Here is a 24852-nt window from a genome sequence, read left to right as displayed (position 1 = left end):
TTCCTACCCAGAGCCTTCGCTTCTCATCCCATTAGGTTTATCTTTTTCCCATTGATTTGTAATTTTTAAAAATATATTCTTAATCCAGAGAGGATCTCTACAGCAAGCACGTGGCACGTGCAAACTGAGTAATTTAAGGCGAGTTTAATAAAGGGGCTGTGTGGGGCCCTTCCTATCCACCGATTCTATAACCCCAGATTCAATCAACCGGGGATTGAAAAAATTCAAACAAAAGTTCCAAAAAATGTTGCATTGGTTTGTTGTTGTTGTCGTGGTGGTGGCGGTGGTGGTGGTGCTGTTCATGAGGTCTCACCATGTTGCCCAAGCTAGTCTTGAACTCCTGGTCTCAAACAATCCTCCTCCCTCCTGCCTTACCCTCCTGCAGTCTGCAATGTTCCATTGTGGCTGATGTGTACTATGTGGTTAGGCCTCAGATGGTTGCATCTGTACTGAGCATACAGAGACCTTTTCTTGTCATTATTCCCCAAACGATACAGTACAACTACTATTTACATAGCGTCCACATTGTATTAAGTAGTATACATAATCTAGAGATGAGTTAAAGTGTACAGGGGATGTGCCTAGCTTACATGCAAATATTACACCATTTCATATCAGGGACTTGAGCATCCTTGGATTTGGGAATCTGTGGGGCATCCAGGAACCCAGCCCCCCATCACCCTGTGGATACGGAGGGATGGACGACTATATTTCCAAAAGCAGGAGCAGGTTGGGGGCAACCAACGAGGGCTATTTCAGTACCAATAGCCTGGTACCAATGGGCGACGTCTCAGCACCCCAGGCCTGAAATGGTAAACAAAAGTGTTGGCTGACCGTTCTCCCTAGATGGCTCAGCATTCCCACGGAGTCTGGTTGCTGGGAGCAAAGGGCCCTGAGAAGCTCAGGTCAGTGCTGATTGGAGAGCCACCAGCCTTGGGAGCTACAGATAGCATCTAGTAAAGATAGAGATCGTCTCCCTCCACAGAGGCATTCCCACATCCTAAAGCCTTCTCCGCCCCTCCCGGGAGATAGGGTCTTACCTTCCAGCATTACAGACCCAGAGAGCTTTTCCCTCAGCCCTGTGCAGTGAGTGACATTCCAGGTCATGTCTATGGAGGGGAAGACGGCAGATCATGAAGTCACCCCGAGGAAAGCTCCGGCTCCCAATTCAGGGCTCCCCTCCTGTGGCACAACCTGCACAGCTGCAGGGGAACACCTGGCCCTCTGCGTGGCCCATGGGAATCAGGGTGGTGGGGACCAACCCAGGAGCTTGCAGGGCTACTGCTTTCTGCTGTGAAGAATATACAGTTTGTGTCTCTGAACAGAGCCCTGCGGTCTTTGGTCAGATGTGTGCATGGAACTGGCACAGGCTACCTCGTTCCCTGGCAGGAGGGGACAATCTCAGCCCTTTCGCAGTGTCTGACTTCATAGGAATGCGCAGAAGGGGAAGTGAACTGTGCTAACGAGAGCCACACTGCAGTGGAGGCAGGCAGCCAGCTCTGGGCTATGTTATGAGGCTAGCGTTTCCATGATGCCAAAGAGAACGGGGGTTTCCAGGGACTAGGGGAGGGCCAAATGGAGAGATGTGCGTCAAGGGGTGCAAACTTTCAGTTTCACCAGATGAGTACATTCCAGAGATGTCACGTATCACACAGTGACTGTAGGTGACAATACTGCACTGTGTACTTGAAATTTGCTAACAGGGTAGATCCTAAGTGTTCTCACCACCAAGAAAAAAACATAACTATGGGACGGGATGGATATTTAATTAGCTTGATTGTGGGAATTATTTCACAATGTACACATATATCAAATCATCAAGTTGTACAGCTAAGATATAAACATAAAATTTGTTTCTAATTAAGAAATTTTATAGTAATTTCCCCGCATAACTGGGCATAGTGGCTCATGCCTGTAATCCCAGCACTTTGGGAGGCTGAGGTGGGAAGATGGCTTGAGCCCAGGAGTTTGAGACCAGCCTGGGCAACATAGCAACACTCTGTCTGTACAAAAAATAAGAAAATTAGCTGGGCATGGTGGCGCACATCTGTAGTCCCAGCTACCATGGAGGCTGATGCAGGAGGATTGGTCTAGATTGGGAGATTGAGGCTGCAGTGAACCTTGATCGCACTACTGTACTCCAGCCTGTGCAACAGAGCAAGACCCTGTCTTGAATAAAACAAAACAAAAGGAAACAAAAAAACAAAATCCCCCATACTTTTTTGTTTGTTTTCTTGCATTTAGATTTTGATCCATCTACAGTTTATTTATTTGAGACGTGAGTTTGGGATCTGTATGAAATAGAGTGAAAGCTAGCCTGTTTTAGAAAGGAGATTCAAAAAATTCAGTGACTTGGCCGGGTGTGGCGGCTCACACCTGCAATCCTGGCACTTCGGGAGGCCGAGGCAGGTGGATCACCTGAGGTCAGGGATTCAAGGCCAGCCTGGCCAACATGGCGAAACCCCGTCCCTACTAAAAATACAAAAATTAGCTGGGCATGGTGGCACATGCCTGTAGTCCCAGCAACTCGGGAGGCTGAGGCAGGAGAATCGCTTGAACCTGGGAGGTGGAAGTTGCAGTGAGCCGAGATCACACCACTGCACTCCAGCCTGGGTGACAGAGTGAGACTCCATCTCAACTAATAATAATAATAATAATAATTCCGTGACTTAAACTACAGATCTCACCAAGTGACCGAGGTAGACACTGGAGATCACTGGGTGACTTGGTTCCAAAGAGTCATCTGGGGATTCGGGTTTCCTCTTGTTTCCCGTCCACTCCCTAGGATGTTGTCCTTGTCTCTAGCTTGATGGTGGGCTGCCTCCATCTGTGGGTGGCAGCAAGTGGCAAGAGGAAAGAGAGCGTGGAGTACACACACCTCTAGGATGTCTTAAGTCCTGGGCCAGAATCCACACCTCTTACTTCTACTCACGCTCCATGAACAACTTTAACATATAGCCACCCCCAACCACAAATGGGGCCGCCAAATGTATCCATGTATCCTGCAAGAAGGGAGAATGGATTCCAGTGACAATGGACACCAGTCCCTGCCAGATAATTCAGCACAGATTTTCTCCAGGTGGCTGCAGAGTGGCTCAATGCTTTTTTTTTTTTTTTTTGAGATAGAGTCTGGCTTTGTCACCCAGGCTGGAGTGCAGTGGCGCGAGCTCGGCTCACTGTAACCTCTGCCTCCCGGGTTCAAGCAATTGTCCTGCCTCAGCCTCCCAAGTAGCTGGGATTCCAGGTGCCTGCTACCACGTCCACTAATTTTTGTATTTTTAGTAGAGATGGGGTTTCATCATGTTGGCCAGGATGGTCTCAATCTCTTGACCTCATGATCTGCCCGCCTCAGCCTCCCAAAGTGCTGGGATTACAGGCATGAGCCAGCACAGCCGGCCAGGTCAATGTTATTGATTGAATCATGCCATTTTCCCCACACATTCGCACCCCCACTTTATCATGTGCTAATTTCTTATGCTGTGTACTCATTTCAGTTCACGTCTTCATTAGCCTGTCTGCTTACTATGCTTCAGTAATGCGCTTTTTCTTTTTTTTCTTTTTTTTTTTTTGAGACGGAGTCTTGCTCTGTCACCCGGGCTGGAGTGCAGTGGCCGGATCTCAGCTCACTGCAAGCTCCGCCTCCCGGGTTTACGCCATTCTCCTGCCTCAGCCTCCCGAGTGGCTGGGACTACAGGCGCCCGCCACCTCGCCCGGCTAGTTTTTTGTATTTTTTAGTACAGACGGGGTTTCACCGTGTTAGCCAGGATGGTCTCGATCTCCTGACCTCGTGATCCGCCCGGCTCGGCCTCCCAAAGTGCTGGGATTACAGGCTTGAGCCACCGTGCCCGGCCTGAAGTTTTAATATGACATGTACAGGTGTGGATTTGTTTTTGTTTATCTACTCTGAGAATTCATGTCTCATCAACTCCAAAAAAATTTTAAATAACCAGTTACTACAACCAAGTTTTAGTATTTAAATCTTATTATCTTAATTTCTTGGGCTACTAATTCTCAAGTAGATTGCGTTTGTTTCTGCCAGATACTCCAGGGACTGGACTGGGGCCAGTTTTTCCACTAATTTCTCCTCTGGAATTTCCATGCCACAAGGATAGTGTGCATTCACACCCCACAACTCCGTGCACAGATTTGAGATTCTGTTTTCTTCTAAGATTGTTTTCCATTCCCTCCCTTGGAGTATCTACAAGAAACAAGCTTTCTTGACCGAGCACGGTGGCTCACACCTGTAATCCCAGCACTTTGGGAGGCTGAGGCAGGCGGATCACCAAAGGTCAGGAGTTCTAGACCAGCCTGGCCAATGTGGTGAAACCCCGTTTTTACCAAAAATACAAAAGTTAGCCGGGCGTGGTGATGGGTGCCTGTAATCCCAGATACTCTGGAGGCTGAGGCAGGAGAATCGCTTGAACTGGGGAGGCGGAGGTTGCAGTGAGCTGAGATGGCGCCACTGCACTCCAGCCTGGGTGACACAACAAGACTCCATCTCAAAAAAAAAAGCTTCCTTGCTACTTCCCTGGGAGGATGAGAAGTTTGCCTAGTCCTCCCTTTCATGAAGGAGGTGGTCAGTCCATGTCCCAGCTTTACGCAGGAGTCTCAGTTCCACCCAGCTTCTTGTCTTGTGGAGTCAACATCATGTCTTTTACTTTCGTTCTGGAATGAAAACCTCAGCCCTTAATGGTGAGTGTCTAAGTTGGCATACAACCTCCTTCTGACCGAGGACAGGGATTTTTTTTCCTAGCTTGTCTGTGTATTTGATATGGTATTCTATTTTATACAGCATGCCTATGTGCTTAGAGAAATATGGAGGGTAGAGGAATTATTACCCAATCTGCCCAGTTGCCAGAACTGCAAGTTGGAGTCTGGTTCCAATTTTTCAATACTATAAATAATGGTATGATGAATATCCTTGCCCATTAATGTTTATGCACATCTCTGGTTATTTTCCTTGGATAAATGCCTAGGAATGGTCAAAGAGTATGAACATTTGTAAGGTGTTTGATATATATGTGAGGCCCCATTGCCAGCCCCCAAAAATGCACCACTTCACATTCCCTGGAATTCCTGCTTTCCGGTGCCCTTGCCAACATTTGGAGCCTTTAAAAAAATTCACCATTTAGTTAGATTTTTAAAATACTGTGAAAAAAAAACATAGTGTGAAAACAATATTTTTTATGTTTATAACTAGTTAGAAAAAATCAAGAGTTGGGCACAGTGGCATGTGCCTGTAGTCCCCTCCTGTACTCAGGAGGCTGAGGTGGGAGAATCACTTGAGCCCAGGAGTTTATGGCCAGCCTGGGCAACGTAGTAAGATGCTGTCTCAAAAAAGGCAGAGAGAGGCGGGACGCTGTGGCTCACGCCTGTAATCCCATCACTTTGGAAGGTCGAGGCGGGCAGATCACGAGGTCAGGAGATCAAGACCATTCTGGCTAACATGGCTAACATGGCTAACATGGTGAAACCCCGTCTCTACTAAAAAATACAAAAAAAAAAATTAGCTGGGCATGGTGGCGGGCACCCGTAGTCCCAGCTACTTGGGAGGCTGAGGCAGGAGAATGGCGTGAACCTGGGAGGTGGAACTTGCAGTGAGCTGAGATCGCACCACTGCACTCCAGCCTGGGCAACAGAGTGAGACTCCATCTCAATACAAAACAAAACAAGCAAACAAACAAAGCAGAGAGAAAGAACAAAGAGAAGAAAGAAAAGAGAGAAAGAAATAACGAAAGAGAAGGAAGGAGAAAAGAAAGAAAAGAGAGAGAGAGGAAAGAAGGAGAAAAGAAAGCGAGAGAGAGAGAGGAAGGAAGGAGAAAAGAAAGAAAAGAGAGAGAGAGGAAGGAAGGAGAAAAGAAAGTGAGAGAGAGAGAGAGGAAGGAAGGCAGGCAGGCAGGCAAGTGGGCACGGTGGCACATGCCTGTAATCCCAGCACTTTGGGAGACTGATGTGGGTAGATCATGAGGTCAGGAGTTCAAGACCAGCCTCGCCAAGATGTGAAACCCCGTCTCTACTAAAAATCCAAAAAATTAACCGGGTGTCGTGGCGGTCACTTGTAATCCCAGCTACTCGGGAGACTGAGGCAGAGAATTGCTTGAACCCAGGAGGCGGAGGTTGCAGTGAGCCGAAATCGCGCCACTGCACTCCAGTCTGGGCGACAGAGTGAGACTCTGTCACACACACACACACACACACACACACAACACAAACACAAATAAAATAAGGCTGAGTGCAGTGGCTTACACCTGTAATCCAAAAACTTTGAGAGGCCGAAGTGGGAGGACTGCTTGAGCCCAGGAGTTCAAAACCAGCTTGGATAACAAAGTGAGATCCTGTCTCTACAAAAAAATTTTTTAAAAATTATCCAGGCTTGATGGCACGTGCTTGTGATCCCAGCTACATGAGAGGCTGAGGTGGGATGATAGCTTCATCCCAGGAGGTTGAGGCTGCAGTGAGCCATGTTTGTGCCACTGTACTCCAGCCTGGGCAACAGAACAAGACCCCATCTCAAAACCAGAATAAAATAAAAGTAGAACAAATAAATGCTACTATGCACTCTGTTGAGCATAAAACTCAAGCAACACATCACTGAAACAGTGATTACTGTTACCCGAACTTTTGTCTAGGTTGATGCTTCTTTTTATTAGCCCCACCCACTTCTCCCCTTCTTCATCAAGGCTTCTTCAACTTAATGTGCATGGGAATCACCTGAGGAGCTTGGGAAAGAGCAGGTTCTGATTCTGAGGAGCTTTTTTTTTTTTTTTTTTTTTTTGAGGCGGAGTCTCGCTCTGTCGCCCGGACTGGAGTGCAGTGGCCGGATCTCAGCTCACTGCAAGCTCCGCCTCCTGGGTTTACGCCATTCTCCTGCCTCAGCCTCCCGAGTAGCTGGGACTACAGGCGCCCGCCACCTCGCCCGGCTAGTTTTTGTGTTTTTAGTAGAGACGGGGTTTCACCGTGTTAGTCAGGATGGTCTCGATCTCCTGACCTCGTGATCCGCCCGCCTCGGCCTCCCAAAGTGCTGGGATTACAGGCTTGAGCCACCGCGCCCGGCCCTGAGGAGCTTCTTAAAGAGCAGATTCTGATTCTGTAGGTTGGGGTGTGGCCTGAGAATCCCCCCAACTTTTTTTTTTTTTTTTTGAGACCAAGTCTCACTTTGCTGCCAGGCTGGAGTGCAGTGACGTGATCTTGGCTCACTGCAACCTCTGCATCCCAGGTTCAAGCAATTCTGCCTCAGCCTCCCAAGTAGCTGGGACTACAGGTGCACACACCACGCCCAGCTAATTTTTGTATTTTTAGTAGAGACAGTGTTTCACCATGGTGGCCAGGATGGTCTCGATCTCTTGACCTCGTGATCTGCCTGCCTTGGCCTCCCAAAGTGCTGGGATTACAGATGTGAGCCAACGCGCCCGGCCGAGAATCCCCATTTTTAATAAGGATGCTGATGGTGCTGCTCTGTGAACCACAGAGAATGGTTGACTCACTTTGTTGGCCACAATCAGACCACAGTGGAATTTAGCCAGTCAGAGCTTGGTAACTTCCAAAGCACATATGGCTGCAAACAGCATTATTAGGACCTTCCATCAACACCTCCTAGCTAAAATGACAGAGTTAAGCTGATCCTTTATAAGAAGCATAAATCAGTTGGTTAGTGATGAAATAGCTTATTGAGATGACAACCAAATCACACACAAATACACAGACACACACACACACACAAATCTATAAACGGGAGATAATGTAAAACACGAGCAGAAAGTTAGATTCAGATTGTGCAAAAACAAAAACACAAGCACCTTACCAGGAAGGCAACTTGCATCATATCAGATCTTATCAGCTTCAAGCAGACTCTGGAGAGGTGAGCAAGCTTTCTGAGTTAGGGAGGAATTTATCTGGTAAACAACATGGTATTTCAATTTGGTATTTCAATATGGTTTGCAATTATTGACATAGGATTGCAAAGATAAGTTTGTAACTTTTTTACGTGAGCACATTAATCTGGACATTGTACGACCTTTCGGAAGTGTTGACCATAGCCTTCAAGAGTGTTGTGTGTGCACAAAAAGGGATTTATTCAGGTTTACAAATTTCACAGTCAATTTATTTGAGTTACGAGTTCTCATGCCTAGTTTTCCCTTAACCTTCTAAGTTCAGTCTAGAAATCTTATTATTCTCTTTTCTTTTTAAATTCTATTTTAAGTCTAGCAAATAATAGCAACCACTTTTAAGAGGCCTTTGGAAAATACTTGACCCTATTTACAAATTTAAACACCTTCGTGCATTTTAAATTATATTTAAAACTTGTAACAGACTGCACTCAATTCCCTTCTTAATTACTTCAGTTGTCTCAATAAACAAATACATTCCCAAGTTTACAAATAACTCTTTTAAATTTAATGAATTAAATTGACACGGTGAAACTTAAGTTCTCTTAAAATGTTCCAACACTGTATATAATTTAGTTTTCATGAGCCTCAAGTCAGTGACAAGAAAAAAATAGTTTTCAACTAAGATCACAAGATTACTCAATGATACATTTTACAGTGATTTCCAAAGCTTAGAAATTCTTTTAAACTTTATGAATACATGGGACATCAAATATGCACAGATTCTTTCTGCATTCCGAATGTGAATCCTATAGTTTTGATTCTCTTAAGAGTTTCTATACTTTCCCTAAATCCTCCTGGAACTGAAAGATTCACCCTCTTACAGCTGACCGTTACCATCCTAGTAACTGAGCCGGTATACACACCCAATATTTGGGCTGGACCCTGACTAAATTCTTGTCAATGACCCTAATGGGATACTTGAGCCCTACTCATAATTGCTATGCCCCTGATGCCATCATTTACGGGAGGTGCTCTCAAGGCCCCCTGACCCTTAGTTTTAAGTCATACGCGTTATTGATTCTTCTACATACACCTGGACATTTGTAGGCTGACAGCATAGATCACTTGAGATTTTGTATTTATCTGGTTCTTAAGATGTGTATTTTTCCCTCCAGCTCTAAAGACCTTTGCGCTTAAAGGAATCCTAAGATAGATAGATAAATGTCCTTTCTATTTGCTAATGAAGGCCTTTGGAATCTGTGGAATCTTTCTGGAGGTTTTAATCAGATTTGGGTTTGGGGGCAGGATTTTCTTGTAGGTGGTGGTGTTTTCTTCCCTAAAGGCACATCATGTCTGCTGTCTCTCTTTTTGTGACGACAGCAGGAAGATATCTTTTTATGAATACTCCAAATAATATTCCATTTTGGATACCTCAAATGACTTTGTCTGAGTCGTGGTCACCGATTTTGAGGTCATTTATTGACAAGAAGGTGTGATGTTAGTGATTAACAAGAGAATTCTTTATTCATTTAAGAAATATATCTTGATTACCTGCTCTTTGCAGATAGACAGTGGAGGATGAAACATGGCTCTTTTCCTCCTGTTGTTTCTTTCCCAGGATTTCTCAGCCTTGGTGCTATTGACGTTTTAGGCTGGTAAGTCTTTGTTGTCCAGTGCCTTGAATGAGGTTTAGCAGCCTACAATCAGTGTCCTCTACCCACTAGATGCCAGCAGCACTGCCTCTTCTCTCTCCATAGTCTTGACGATCAAAAGTGTCTCAGATATTGCCAAATGTCTCTGGGGGAGCAAGATCATCTCGTTGAGAACCACTCTGTTCTAGTCGAGTAGGGGAAAAGAGATATTAACAAGTTAGCACAAATACAAATTCAGTAGGGGTTATTGGCTCATGCCTGTAATCCTAGCACTTTGGGAGGCTGAGGCGGGCGGATCACCTGAGGTCAGGAGTTCGAGACCAGCCTGGCCAACATGGTGAAACCCCGTCTCTACTAAAAGTACAAAAATTAACCAGGTGTGGTGGCGGGTGCCTGTAATCCCAGCTACTTGGGAGGCTGAGGTGGGAGAATCACTTAAACCCAGGAGGCGGAGTTTGCAGTGAGTGGAGATTGTGCCACTGCATTCCAGCCCAGGTACCAGAGCAAAAACTCTGTCAAAAAAAAAAAAAAAAAAAGAGAGAGAGAGAGAGAGAAACATGATGTGCTACTGTGAGAAATCCTGGTGTCTTAGTTCATTCCGTCTATAATAAAGTACCATAGACTGGGTCTGGCCATCTTTCTTTTTGTGATGTTAGCAGCCAGTGATGCTCAAAGCTGAGATCTAGTCAATCCTTGTAAGTTCTACTTGTTCATTCTAACTCTAATTTCATCACTCCTTTAGGATTATCTGGAATGCTTCTATAAAGAGCCACTTTGCTCATCTGCAAGTTGGATAGCCAGGAATCCAAGGTAAATCTGAACTTTGGGCAACTCATGACCAATGTGAGCATTTCTGGTTTGCCTCTGGTCTACACTGGATATCGGCTGCTACAGTTCATGGCATGTACTTGAGAGGTCCAGCATGTCTTGTCTGGGGCTCCTGGGTTTGGTGGGATCTCTGGGGGCTTTCATGGCAGGCTTCTGTTTCCTGTGATTTCCCAGCACTGATTGGGACCCTGTGAACAGAGTTCTATAGACTCTGTTCCTTATGAAGCAGCAGCAGCAGGAGCCTGGGGGCAAGTTTCCAGGCATGTTAGTTTCCTAGCACCACTGTAACAAAGGACCACAACTGATGGCTTAAACCAACACAAATTGATTCTCTCACAGTTCTGGAGGCCAGAAGTCTGGAATGAAGGTGTGAGGCAGGGCCACTCTCTCTCTGAAGGCTGCAGGGTAGAATCTGTTCCATACTTCTCTCCCAGCTGCTGGTGCTTGCCAGAAATCCTTGGCATTCATTGGCTTGTGGCCGCATTACTCCAATCTCTGCCTTCATTTTTATGTGACCCTGGTTAAGAAGGGCGTTCCTTCTGCCCTTCCTTATGATATGACACCAGACATATTAGATTCAAGGCCCACCCTACTCCAGTATGACCTCATCTTAAGTAACCGCATCTACAAATACCCCATTTCCAAATAAAGCCACATCCACATGTACCCAGGGCTAGGCCCTCAGCGTATCCTTTTTTTGAGTGGGGGAGCACAATTCAACCCGCAGCACCAGGGAACCAAGAGAGTCAAGAGCAGTGGAGGTTCTTCCTGCCAATGGGGTCATGCTGACCTTGGGGAAGTAACTGGGCTGGCAGAGAAGGCTTGGGCAGCAAGTAGTTTGATTTGCAGGGACAGAGCCCCTTTCCCCAAAACAATCTCCTCTGCTGTCACTGAAAATTGTTGTCTCTTTGGAATTTTCAAAGGTCACCTGTCACTGAAAATTGTTGTCTCTTTGGAATTTTCAAAGGTCACCTGACTAGAAGTGAAAGGTGGACAGAGCCGGCTTCAAAGGCTGCTGCCTGTGCAATCGTACAGGGTACTGTGCTCCAAAGGGCCCGTGCTTATTTTAGTGGTCCACTGTTACCATCTGGAAATTCTTGGGATTTTTTTTTTTGGAACAAGGGGTCCTGCATTTTCACTTTGCACTGCAAAATGTAGAGCACAAACTATGTAGCTGACCCTGGGTTGGGACATCAGGCAGGGGAGACGCATAGGAAGCTAAGGCAAAAATCAAGCTCTGTTACAGTGCGGTTGGCCTGTAGCTGGCTTCTTGTCCATTTCTACTTCTGGACCAGGGAAATTGGACTGTACATTACTGTGTAAGCCTAAAGCTGAGTCACAAACAGATCCAGGCTCTTCAATGTGCTTATCATGCAGAGCAAGTGTGAAAGTGGTTTGTGATTACACTTTGCTCAAGGATTGGCATAGGGCTCGGCACCTCTTAAATGGTAAATAAACCCCTCTTGATTATGAGGTGAAGTTAGGCAGATACTACCCAGATGGCTCTGTGAATCGATATTGTAAGGTAAGTTTTTTTAGATGCCTACACCCCCACACCATCCTCTTCCATGGGGTGTAATATGATGCTTCTCAAACTAATGGCCCTGGGGTGGGCATTTCAATGAGTTCCCCTATGATGCTGCTGCTGCTGGTCCACAACCCACACTGTGAGCAGAAAGAGTCCTAGAAACAGGCCAGGTGCAGTGGCTCACGCCTGGAATCCCAGAACATCGGGAGGCCAAGGTGGGCAGATTGCTTGAGTCCAGGAGTTTGAGACCAGCCTGGGCAACATAGTGAGACCCCATTTCTACAAAAAGTTAAAATATTAGCCAAGCATGGTGGCCTGTGCCTGTGGTCTCAGCTACTCAGGAAGCTGAGCAGGGAGGATTGCTTGAGCCCAGGAGGTTGAGGCTGCAGTGAGCCATATTTGCGTCACTGCACTCCAGCCTAGGTGACAAAGTGAGACACTGTCTGGAAAAAAAAGAGAGAGAAAAAGAAAGAAAGAGTCATAGAAACAAAGAACAACTAGTTATAAAGTCAGGAGGTGTGATGGTTAATTTCATGTGTCAACTTGACTGGGCCACTGGGCCATGGGGTGCCCAGATATTTGGTCAAACATTACTTTGGATGTGTGTGTAAGGGTGTTTCTGGATGATATCCACATTTGAATTGTAGACTGAGGGAAGTAGATTGCCTTCTCAGTGTCGGTGGGCCTTGCCCAATCAGTTGAAGGCCTGGCTGGACCACACCACAGAGGCTGGGTAGGAGGGTGCTCCTGCTGTATGACCACTTGAACTGGAATGTTGGGCTTTTCTTGCCTCCAGACTCAAACTGAAACATTGGTTCCTCTTGAATCTCAAGCCTGCTCACTTTCAGACTGGAACTGACACCATCAGCTCTCCTGGTTTTCAGGCTGTCAGACTTGGACTGGAACTGTGCCATCATCAGCTCTCCAGCTTGCCAACTGCAGATCCTGGGATTTATCAGCCTCCATAATTCCATGAGCAAATCTTTATGATAAATCTCTGTGTGTGTGTGTGGTGTGTGTGTGTGTGGTGTGTGTGTGTGTGTGAGACAGAGAGTGAGACAGAGAGAGAGAGAGAGTTTGGATATATATATTGGAGCTATTTTTCTGTACAGCCCTGATGAATACAGGAGGTCAGATGGGATAGCTGGGCTTCGATCTTAGGGCTGATGCATTTTAGCACTGGCCAGGTCATACTGGGCTGGTTACTTTCTCCAAGCCTTGTTTTCCCACTATAAAGCTTGGGCAGTATAAATGTTCTCATAAATTACACATTTGAGCTCAGGAGTTTGAGACAAGCCTGGGCAACATAGTGAGACTCCTTTTTTACAAATACATATAAACTGGGTGTGGTAGTGCATGCCTGTAGTCCCAGCTACTCAGGAGACTGAGGTGGGAGAATCATTTGAGCCTGGGAGTTGGAGGCTGCAGAGAGCCGTGATTGCACCACTGCACTCCAGCCTGGGTAACAGAGCAAGACCCTGTCTCAAAAAAAAATAATAAAAATAAATTATATATATCTCATAGGGTTTTTTGACTTCAGCACTGGTGTCATTTGGGGAAGAGCATTCTCTGGTGCTGGGCTGTTGTGGGCACTGCAGGATGTGTGCCAACATCTCTGGCCTTACCCACTAGATGCCAGGAGCACCACTCTCCCAGTTATGCTAAGCAAACATGTCTCCAGGCATTGCCAAATGTCCCCTGGGGACAGGGACACCATCACCGCCCTCCCCGCCCCCAGTTGAGTCACTGATATATAACAATCATCTTGGTTTACCTGTGTCCAGAAACGGTTCCATTCATGTTACAAGAGAAGCTAATTTTAATGCTAGCGTCACCAAATGAAAAACAAAGATTGCTCATTTCTGAGAGAGATAAATTTTCCTTCTTGTCTCTGCAAGCCTGAGACTTCTGAGCTGCTCTGCCTGGCTCATAAAGCAGAGGTCTGCAGTTTTAAGGATCTGTTTTTTCAAATACACAGGGGACCAGAGCCCTAATCCTAAATAAGAGAGAAGCCAGCCAGGAGGAAGCAGTGTAGTGTGCTGGCTCACGGCCGCTGCCTCTTCCTAAAATTATGGTGTGCTTGGAATACATTTTGATTGGCCCCTTCACATTTTGTTGAACAGAACCCATGGGAAGGGGAGGAAAATAAGTAAAAGTGTAAGGTTGAAAGAGGAGACCTGGAGAGGAAGGAAGTGAGTGGCTCTGAGTTTTCTAAGTTTGGGAGAGAAATTGGTCTACATTTTTAAAAAATCTGAATTTTAATCACCCAGGCACAAATGCAATGTGCCTAAAGCATGACAGCCGTTTACTGATGCCAAGGATGATTTTTTTTTTTTTTTTTGTGATGCGCATCCAGACACGGGAATTAAGCGTAAAATGAACCATACGCAGACTGGCAGGTTTATACACACAGTGGACGCTTTGGGAATACTCTGCATGTCTTTGGAGTGGAAGATTAGGACATGAGAAAAATCTGAATTTTCAAAATGGACACATCTACGCAAATCAAGGAAGTCCCAGTTGAGAAAAGTGCTCCCCGTCCACACAAGAAATCTAAACAGTGACTTTTTTGAATACAAGTCAAATAAGTGCCTAAAGTTTATATCTGTACATAAAGCCATGAAATAAAACACCAAGAAATAACCTCACCCTGTCCCCATTCCAACTCCTGAGCCTGGGGAGAGGTCCCCTTAGGGATCTTTGCAATTTACTCTTCCTTTGATGCCCCTAAACCAGCAAGACAGGAATGAACAAGAACAACATCTTCTAATCTCTTCCAGTGCTTGTGGATTTGCATTATTTAAATATATGAGAAACACCCATAATTGAGTAATTACTCCAGCATTTAAAGAATGCCAAACAATGAACCATTTCTTCTTCAGACCTAATCCGGCCCATTTCCGTTTTCCTCTTAGCACAATATGTAGAATTACCCAACGTGTCGCTTCCTAGAACACTTGATTGTTTATACAAGGTAGGCAAGACTTCTCTGGCGGTATTATTTTTCTCATTTTACACTTGATGATTGTAGCCTTCACGATTTTCCTTTTCTAGACGCTTTTCAAGTACCGAATGTGTATATATCCAATTTTGCACTTTCCTTTTCACAAATAAAGCTTATCCTTTAGGTGAGGCCTGGGGAGAGAAGGCAGAATCTAACTAAAAATCTTCAGACTCTGTCCTTGTTGGAGTTACTCCTTAACCATCATTTTAAGGAAAGTATTCTGCAAGTTAGAGATCAGTGCATTGTAACAGCTTCAGAAAGGGGATTTCCCAGAGGGTCTGGGAGGAGAACAAAAGCATTTGCATCTCCTTTCCCCAGAGCCTAAGTGGATTTTTCCTGAGCTGCTTTCCATGTGAAGTCTTGGTGGGAGGATGGAGCACTACAATGTTGGTGCTTTTGCTGTTGCATGGCTGTGGTTTTAATGCGGAGGAAATAAAGAATGTGGAATTGTGCATTCAGTTAGGACTCAAGACTGCTTCACCCTGCAGTGTTTTGTGTGTGCATGTGGTTTTTAGTCCGATATGGAAAGCCCCGCTTGACTGTAAGAAAGACGGGCCTTATTCTCTCTAACAATTACACACACACAAACACCACACACACACAGAGAGAAGAGAGAGAGAGAGAGAGAGAGGAGAGAGGAGAGAGAGAGAGAGATCCCAATTTATGGCAAAGCTGGGAAATCAAGAGTCCTTCACACCCCTACCAATTTCTCTTCCTTCCCATCTCCATTCACAAGTCTTTAGGGACGATCAGCAGACGCCTGGGCTAACATTGCACACAAGGGAAAAGGACTAATGGTATAATAGAGAGGTCTTGGTTTGGTCCCCCAAGCGATGGCCTCTTCCTCTCTGGTTCAGATTCTTTAGGAAGGACAATGCAATAGCCCCACTTCTGTTCTCTCAGGCAGAGAGTGTCCAGAGGCAGTGGTGTGGGCATGTGGATGAAGTTTTCTCAGTGAGGGTCTCCAGTCTCTCTTCTTTGGCATGCCATGTCACACTCCTTTTGCCTCTATTAATGTGCAAATGACAGTAGGAATGCCTCTAGATGTTATGGTGATTAAATGAGCTTGTATTTGCTAAGTGCTTAGATGACAGCAAGTGTGCAGGATCCTATCTTAGGTCAGTCTCTTTAGAAAGGATGCTTGAGATGGGGGTTCTCAAGCGAGCAGCTGATTGGAGGCATGCTTACACAGGTAAGGGAGGTGGGACCGGGCTGGGGAGGAGCTGGCAAAGCTATGATTTCCAGAGAAGTCCAGCCTCAGCCTGATCCCATGGGGAGCTCTGGGGTGTCAAGGGCATTCGAGTTTGTCCCACTAAGGCAAGGAAACTGGATGGTCAGCTCCTGGGGGTGGGTGTAATCTCTCAAATATCTCTGTTAGTGAAGGGTCATCTTCACAATACTCCAAAAGAAGGGAGCCTGCCCCAGCATCTGCTATACAAGTAAACAATTTCATGACAGCAGCTCCATGTGCCAAGGGGCAAGAGCTCAGAACTTGGGAATCTGAACACCTGAGCCTCAGTTTCCTCATCTGAGCCATCTTCCCTTTGGTCTCACAAAGCCTCCCGCGAGTCCCCAAATTGAGGTTGGCACCCTGGCTTCATTTGTGGACAAGTCACAAGTATATTACAAGGGCCAATTTCTGTCTTTCTTTTTCTTTTCTTTTCTTTTCTTTCTGTTTTTTCTTTTTATTTATTATTTCTTTTTTTTTTTTTTTGAGATGGAGTCTCGCTCTATTGACCAGGCTGGAGTGCAGTGGCGCGATCTCGGCTCACTGCAAACTCGACCTCCCGGGTTCACGCCATCCTCCTGCCTCAGTCTCCCGAGTAGCTGGGACTGCAGGCGCCTGCCACCACGCCTGGCTAATTTTTTGTATTTTTAGTAGAGACGGGGTTTCACCGTGTTAGCCAGGATGGTCTGGATCTCCTGACCTCGTGATCCACCCGCCTCGGCCTCCCAAAGTGCTGGGATTACAGGCGTGAGCCACCAGTGCCTGGCCTACAAGGGCCTATTTCTGTGTTTAGTCCCCAAGGGAGTGCAGGCTGGAGCACAGACTATCCTCTTCTCTGCAGCATGCCTACACCCAGCACAGTGTCTGCGCGTGGGAGGTCCACTATTTGCTGCCCGCCTGAACGGGTAGAGATCTTTCACCTTCAGTGAAGACTCCTCGGCGCCCTGGCCTCTTTGAGCTCCTAATTGGGTGCAGTTTCCCCCACCCCTTGCTCTACCTGATGCTTTTTTCATCTCGCCTTTCCTTCTGAGTCCTTTGATGTGTGGTGTATGTGTTCTCCTCTTTCCATCCTCTCTCTGCAGAAGTCGGTTTCACTCCAATATGCCCTAGCCCCATTCAAAGTACTTTCGAGTGATAGATTTGTGTCCAGATTTGTGAGATTCTAAAAGGACCAGGTGACAGGGAGGGTGGAAACGCAGCTTCAGAACGGTCATGTTGGGTGGTAAGATAAGAAGGCAGTGGCAGCCCCATTGGCGATAAATCATGCCAGTCAGAAGGGAAGATGTCAGAGCTGGGACACTTAGCACTTGGGGCATTCCCTGGCACATGCGACATCACGAAGTATTTGCTTTTTTGACCCTCCCACTCTTTCCCTTGGACATGTAATAATCACACATGTTTAACTAAAAGGACTCATGCGGCATAATTTATGACATAGAACATTCAGGTAGGGGTGGATAGATACTTGGGGAGCAAGAAAGTTTCTGTGTTGTAGTGGGAGGAGGGAGAGGAAAGGCCTTCCTTGGATAGTTTCTTGATGTCGCTATACCTTCACATCTTCACCTTCTTCTCCTTCTCCTTTTTTTTTTTTTTTTTTTGAGACAGGGTCTCTGTTCCCTCGCCGAGCTAGAGTTCAGTGGTGCAAACATGGCTCACTGCAGCCTTGACCTCCCCAGCTCAAGTGATCCTCCCACCTCAGCCTCCCAAAGTGTTGGGATTAAAGGTGTGAGCCACCGAGCCCGGCCCCACATTCTTCTTCTTCTTCTTCTTCTTTTTTTTTTTTTTGAGACGGAATCTCTCTCTGTTGTCCAGGCTGGAGTGCAGTGGCCCGATCTCGGCTCACTGCAACCTCTGCCGCCCGGGTTCAAGCAATTCTCTTGCCTCAGCCTCCTGAGGAGCTGGGATTACAGGCGTGCACCACTATGCCCGGCTAATTTTTGTATTTTTAGTAGAGACGGGGTTTCACCATGCTGGCCAGGCTTGTCTTAAACTCCTGACCTCGTGATCCGACCGCCTGGGCCTCCCAAAGTGCTAGGATTACAAGCGTGAGCCACCGCGCCCGGCGGTGTTCTTTTTTAAAAACACCTTTCCCCTCATAAAAGTAATATTACCATTTTACAAAAAATTGGAAGGCAAATCATTTTTTAAAATCCCGCCAAAGGAATGCAAACTCCTGTGAGCATTTCGGGACATTTTCCTCCAGTCTCTTCCCCTATGTATCTGCATTTCAATCAGGCTCTATCAGATATTTTTGTATCACTGTAACTGTTTAAAAATCTCCCCGATACTGTCCTGCATTTCCTGGCATAAAGTGTTGTGGCTGTGGGTCTGGAGTACGAAGTAGGTGGGGGATTTAGGGCAAGACACAACCCCAACTCTGGAGTTTCAGCTTTCCCAGCTGGGAGCCAGTGAAACAGAAGTTCCCCTCTAGGCTGAAAGTTTTAGGAGTTGACCCGGCTTCCTCCCCAGCAACAACGGTCTATTTGGGTCTCCGCTCAAACTATCAGACCCCACAAACCGGATGAAGAGCTCAGGAAGGTCAAGGAGCTCCCGCCTAGTGTGGGCACCCCGGTTAGCCCTTCTAGGGCTGTCCTGGCGGGGACGCTAAGTGACCACCTGCCCAGGTGCCCGCTTCCAGAGGCGTCCTCCCTGCGCCGCCCGAGAGGACCGGCCCCGGGCTCCCCCAGCTCCTCAGCTCCCTCGGCCCCGCCTTCACGGGCTTTTCCCACCTTCGCGGGACCAGACGGGTTGTGTGGGAGACCGAGGGCGCAGCCTCCCCCAAAGTGCACAGAGGGTCTCCCCAGACAGCCAGAGCCCGGGAGCAGGTAAAGGGAGGGGACTGCCCGCTCTCTCGGGAATTGTTTGCGCCCGAGGAGTCACCCCAGGCAGGCCGTGCCCGCAGTCCGGGTAGGGCGTCGTCCTCTCCGCCCGCCTTCCTCTACGCGGGGGCCCGGGGGCGGACTGACGCGGCGGCGCCCATCCTGGCCTCCATGCGGTTTCCCGAGGTCTGAGAAGGTAGTGGAGCGGGAGGGAGAGAGGGAGGAGCGCGCGGAGTGGAGGACGGCGGAGGGGGAGGAGCATGCAGAGGGGTGGGGGTGGGGTGGGTCGAGGAGCCGAGCGTCGAGGAGGACCCCGAGGGAGACTGGAGGCGGAGCAGCCGGCGACGGAGAGGCGCGGAGGACGCGGGGCTGGGGGAGGCGGAGCAGCGGGAGTGGGTGAAGCAGAGGCGGCGGGAGGAGGGGGAGCCTCCGTGGGAGATTCGGGAGGAGCAGCCGGCGTGGGAGGAGCCGCGGGGGCTGGGTGAGAACGGGGCGGGACGGCCGGAGGCGGGGCCTGCGAACGCCCCGCCCCTGCTCGCCCGGGCCGCGCCGAGGAACGAAGATGGCCGGGCGCGCCGCGGGAACGGAGAGGCGGCCGGCAGCGGCGGCAGCTGCGGCGGCTGCTCCCGGGCTGTGACTTCGCGCGCAGCGGCCACCTGGGCTACCCGAACGGAGTGGGCGGCGCGGGCAGCGGCTCGCTAGGGCGGGCGGGCGGACGCCGGTGCACGGGCGCCGGGCGGAGGATGCGCCGGGAGCGGCGGGCGGCTCCCCGCGGCCGCCCCCGCGCCCCGGGCGCCGGGCCTTAGTGCTGGCGGAGGAGGCGGCGCGCGCGGGGCGGCCGGGCGGTGGCGGGGCCCGAGCCGTCATGCCTTGGCTGAGCGGCGGCCGGCGGCGACGGCGGGGACAGCCGCGCGAGCCCCGCGGGAGCAGCCGCCGTCCGCGCAGCCCCAGCGGGAACCGCCGCCGCCGGCGCCCCCCGCCGCGGTCCCCACGCCCCCCACTCCCTCCGCGCCGCAGCCCCGGGCCCGGGAGAGCGCGGAGCTGCCGCTGCCCGCCGGCTGGGAGGAGGCGCGAGACTACGACGGCCGCGTCTTTTACATTGACCACAACACGCGCCAGACGTCGTGGATCGACCCCCGCGACCGGTAAGCGGGCCGGCTGGGGGCGCCAGACCCGGCGCGGGCGCTACGACCCGGGCCGCCGGCCGGCGCCACCGCGGATGCGCTGGGGACACGCCCCGCCCAGCGCGGGGCTGCCGAGAGCCCCCGGGCCCGGGCAGAGCTCGGAGCGCCTCCATCCCCGGAACCAGGGGACTCCCTGGAGTGCTCCGGTCCAGGCTACGATCGAGGCGCCCCCATCCCTTGGGCCCAGGGAGAGGATCGGAGACACTAGGAGGCCCTCTGGGCTGGGTGAAGATCTTTGGTTCCCGGGGTCCGGGAGAGGATCCGCCCTCCCAATACCCCGACTCCCAGGGCTCTGACCAAGAATGGAGGTGCCCCTTCTCCAGGCCTCGCGTCCTCTGAGCGCCGAGGCCGGCCGCCTACCGGTCCCTCGCCGCTGGGCGGACCCTCTCATTCGGTTCCCTCACGTCACCCGCTGTCCGGCGCCTGGGAACTGGGCGCCTGGAATTTCCTCTCCTGGGGCTGACAGATGGCCCTCTTTTCCTTTCTGTGCGGCAGCCTCGCCCATCCCGGTCCCGGGCGTCTGCGGCCCACTGCCCCGGCCCTGGTTCTGCAGGTGTCCCCAGCCCCGCGGTGGCGAGATGAACTGTCACCTTGGATCACAAATGTGCGCCCCAGCTTTGGGGTGCGGGTTCCCTGTCTGGCGGGTTCAGGCTGGTTTCCATCCAAAACCTGATGCCAGACGGGCCCTTGAGGGATTCACAACCCTTTTGGAGTTGGAGAAGTCTGTTCCCAAACTCTAGTTGCTCTTTAGCGCCTTAAAACTCGTGAGTTAAAACTGTTTGAATAGCCTTCTGTACTGCAGCCAGAATGCAATATGATTAGTCCCATATGCTTTTGGAATAAACGAAAAACAAGAGTTGTATTTTAAGTTTCCTTTTTGTGAAAGATATGCATGGGGTACAAAGCTGTCTTATTCACGTATAAAAACCCAATCAAGTAAAAACTGACTCTTCTAAAAGCACTACCAGATTTCATTTAATTAATTTCATGTAATGAAGCTTTTCCTTAACTTTTCGCTCGATTGTCTACGGGTTTCAGTTGTTCAACTGCTTTTACAGAGACGTATTTTGTGTGGAATTGGGAATCCTGTGGACATCAAGTGTTTCCACAGGTTATCTGATGTCTTGTCCTCTCTAGAGCAACTCTCCTTCCAGGGCCTGAGTGCCAAAAAGGAAACACCCAGGCTTCCCAGTGATTTGAAGACTTCCAGAGGCCCAGTGTAGTGACATTGTGCCTGCTTCCTCCTACCTGCATGGCACTGGCGTCTGAAAATAAACTTTTGAGGAGAGAAGCTGCTGAATTGTTTGAAGATTCCTCTGAGTTCAAGCAGGGGAAAACAAAAGAAAGCAAAACAAAAAGATCGTGGTTCCCTAACATTCTCGCTGAACATTGCAAACCTCTAGGCTCAGAAACCTATATCAATCCTAGTACAATTTTATAGGTTAAAAAGATGCCTAGTTATTTTGAAAATCAGGTGAGATCATGTTATAATTTTAACCAAAGGCTAGAGCCCCAGCTGTTTGATCAGCCCTTGGATGGTTCTGGAATTGGTAGAACTGCTTGGAATGCAGTGCCCTTTTACACCGTATGTATGTTAAAAACCCAAACAACTGGAAAATGAACTAATTAAAATAGTGTTTTGCTTAGAAAAGGCTAAGGCTTACTTTCCAAGAGTAATATAAAACAGTTGTGGTTATATTGGAGTGGAGATTCATGCTGAAAGATATCAATGTGAGGATTTTATTTTTAATGGTGTAACCTGTGACAAATGTGAATGGACCATACAAAAATCAGCTTGGAGAATCTTGTTTTCCATGTATTTCAGATACATTTCCTATATTCCTTTTTTTTCAGAAATTGATTTGTTACTCTTCAGACAATAACTTACAGGTTTTTAAAAAATCTCCGTTCTAATGCTCAAAGTGTCAATTGAGTGAACAAAAGTGGATATTTTACCTTTTTTTTTTTGTAAAGTAAAAACATGTGTGTACTTTTATGAGATGTTTTTATAGTGAGTGAAAATTCAGCAGGGGACAGCTTGAACTTCAGCTCCCATAATACCTTGCCCGAAATATGTATGGAATGTTCAGCAAGCCACAAACATTTAAGTGGAGTCGGCTGAAGGCTGTAATAGTCATTCTTCTTCCTCTTTCAAAACAGAACCTGGCTGAGTTTTATAGGTGGCGGGTTATCCTTTAAAGTTGTAATTAACTTTTATTATATGGGAAGAACTGTATGTCAGAGGGCAATGTTTTCTCCATGTGCATCTGACAGTTAAAACCCTTTTTGAGTTGCATTTGAGTCACACACAGGAAAATGGTATTCAAGAAATATGAGGACTTTCACCAAACAGCTTCCACATAGAGACCTGACAGGAGAAAGGCAAATAAATAATAGCTTTTTTTTTCTTTTTAAGAAAATGAAATTGTGGTGGAATAAATGAATGTAGTAGGTTAAGTGAAAATTGTTGACTTTAAACATCATTTCATATAAACTTTGGTAAAAACTGTATAGCATAAAATATGGTCCAAGGGCTGTAAACAAAATCTCTTCTCGCGTTTTATAGTCATTCCATTCAGTGTTGTGTCTAACATTTGATAGTGCCAGCTCAGAGCATGTCCGTGAATTTATTGTAACTCTGCTTTTTAAAGTTACAATGAAGATATAAGGAGACACCTTTACAGATGTGGCTACAGATGTATACAAAATCTCAATATTTTAAAAACAATTTTTTAGTTTGATTATAAGCCTACCTTCAGTTGGCTGGGCGTGGTTGCTCATGCCTGTAATCCCAGCACTTTGGGAGGCCGAGGTGGGTGGATCACTTGAGGTCAGTTCAAGACCAGCCTGGTCAACATCGTGAAACCCTGTCTCTACTAAAAACACAAAAATTAGCCGGGTGTAGTGGTGTGCGCCTGTAGTCTTAGCTACTTGGGAGGCTGAGGCAGCAGAATCATTTGAACCCGGGAGGCGGAGGTTGCAGTGAGCCAAGATCGTGCCACTGCACTTCAGCCTGGGTGACAGAATGAGACTCTGTCTCAAAAAACAAACAAACAAAAAAACCTACCTTCAGTTTAAATTCACTGTTTCTATAGATTGATACTGTGCATATAATTTTCATGGTTTACTGGGAATCATACCCAAAAACTTGGTTAAAAACTGCAAAGTTAGGCCAGGCGTGGTGGTTCATGCTTATAATCCCAGCACTTTGGGAGGCCCAGGTGGCAAGATTGCTTGAGTCCAGGAGTTCAAGATGAACCTGGGCAACATAGGGAGACTCTGTCTCTACAAACAAATGAAATAATTACGTGGGCAGGGTAGCGTGTGCCTGTAGTCCTAGCTACTTAGGAGGCTGAACTGGGAGGATTACTTGAGCTGGGGAGATCCAGGCTGCAGTGAGCCGTGGTGGTGCCACTGCACTCCAGCCTGGGTGACAGTGAGACCTTGTCTCAGAAAACAAAACAAAACAAAACCCCACACCAAAAAAAACCAAAAAAACAAACTACAAAGTTAACTTATTTCTATGGCTGGTAGTTTCCTTACGTGAGTCTTGTGTGGTTTACATTAGTGCCACAATAATATATTAACTGAATATATTAACTCAGAGTACCTTAACCACCTTACGAAAAGGTATTTACCATTGGCAGAAAATATGGGAAGAACATTTTTGCCCCCTTTGTAAAGTTTCACTGTCTATGATAGTTGTGTTTATGTGTGTGTCTTGCAGGGTTGTTTGGGTATTATCCTATAGATGGACTGAGTGGTTGAAACCTCATGTTCCATTTCCTGTAGCTCAGGTGGAGTTGTACAGTACTGGAAATGCCAGCTCTGGGCAGCTTAAGTATGGTGGATGATATCACATTTGAGATCAAAGTGTAAATAATCATGCTGATGGCGGAAGAGCAAGATCATGTCATGGCATAAGCTTTTGGGGACCCATCTGCTCACTAGATGGAATTTGACCTGTGCTTCATGGAGGAATTCTGTGGTATCTTACAAGTGTTCTGAAGACTCTTTTGCTTTAAGGGGAAAACAATCCATAGCTCTGGAATTTGCTAGGTTGGATCCCCATTTAACAGCCAAATAACATCATTGCTACCTTCTTGGAACCTTTATTTAGTTATTCAGTATTAACTAATAGGAGGTTTGCTATATTTATCCTGCAGAGTCTATTTCTGGATTATATAAACTGTCCTGGTTGAGCTTTCTGATAAACAGGTAATGATTTCTCCTTTTTTCTTTTTTTAAGGTTATATAGATAGTGTTTATATGAACATGGGGGAGCATCTTGTTTTTAAGGCTGTAAGGGGTTAGTCCCTTAAAGAAGCGTCTCTTGCTTCCATTTAGATCATCAACCCTTATTTTTTGGTCTAACATCTTTCTTTTCCTTTCCTTCCATTTATTTATTTATTTATATATTTATTTTTCAAAGAAAAGTGAAAGGAAAAGTAATTCATTTCCAAAAATAGCCCCTGGACGTTTGGAAATCTTCAAGTTTCCTTCTCCTTCCTTTCACTCTGATTTGGGAAGTGGAAATAACGTGTATCACCATCTCTAGTTAGGTTCTACTTTAGGAGCATGTTCGTGGTCATCTGGTGAGCCTACGGTAGGCTTCTTGACTTCCATTCCAGGTCCTTTTGCTAATGGTGTCTGTCTTTCCCAGAAATTCAATAAAACGTATCTGATGGAATAAAAGCAAAGTTAAATTCTACTGAGTTCAGTTATCCCCGTTTAAATCTAATAAAGTGAAGAAATATTTGTGGAGATTCTTGGCCTTTTG

At 47.4% G+C, this 24852-nt stretch overlaps 1 protein-coding gene across 1 annotated transcript in view; it reads left to right on the top strand.

Annotated features, from left to right (window-relative positions):
- The first annotated feature begins 19737 nt into the window (after window positions 1-19737).
- The window catches only part of WWC3 (WWC family member 3), a 128293-nt gene continuing 123178 nt past the window's right edge, over window positions 19738-24852 (top strand). Inside the window, exon 1 of the mRNA XM_033202126.1 lies at window positions 19738-20033. The gene's annotated coding sequence lies outside the window, so the exon portion shown is untranslated. The remainder of the gene's footprint in view (window positions 20034-24852) is intronic.

The sequence above is a fragment of the Trachypithecus francoisi genome, unplaced genomic scaffold (assembly GCF_009764315.1).
Source record: "Trachypithecus francoisi isolate TF-2019V2 unplaced genomic scaffold, Tfra_2.0 Lachesis_group6, whole genome shotgun sequence".
Taxonomy (NCBI): Eukaryota; Metazoa; Chordata; class Mammalia; order Primates; family Cercopithecidae; genus Trachypithecus; species Trachypithecus francoisi.
This window is presented reverse-complemented; position numbering and strand designations above follow the sequence as displayed.